The following is a 322-nucleotide window of genomic DNA, read 5'->3' as shown; positions in this document are numbered from 1 at the left end:
GAGAGCTTCCCCACCTGAATATATTACCACTCAAAAGAGGATCGAAGAATTACAGTGTTGGTTCAGATTACAACAAGAACAGTTAATGAATAGAAGCAGAGAGGAAATTCAGCCATAGCTTAGTCTCTAAGTATAGTGTTGGCTCCTTTTGTCATCCCCACATCTATAGAAGAATACTTAGTCTCTAAGTATAACTATCAGCTCTGTTTCAAATTATAAGACATTTTGGAAATTTAAATATGGACTACATACGGAGTAAAATGAGTTGACAAACACACTAAAACATATCTATATACATCCGAGACTGAATTTTTTTAGAACA

The sequence above is a fragment of the Triticum aestivum genome, chromosome 2B (assembly GCF_018294505.1).
Source record: "Triticum aestivum cultivar Chinese Spring chromosome 2B, IWGSC CS RefSeq v2.1, whole genome shotgun sequence".
Lineage (NCBI taxonomy): Eukaryota > Viridiplantae > Streptophyta > Magnoliopsida > Poales > Poaceae > Triticum > Triticum aestivum.
The sequence above is the reverse complement of the archived record's forward strand: the minus strand, read 5'-3'. Positions refer to the sequence as shown.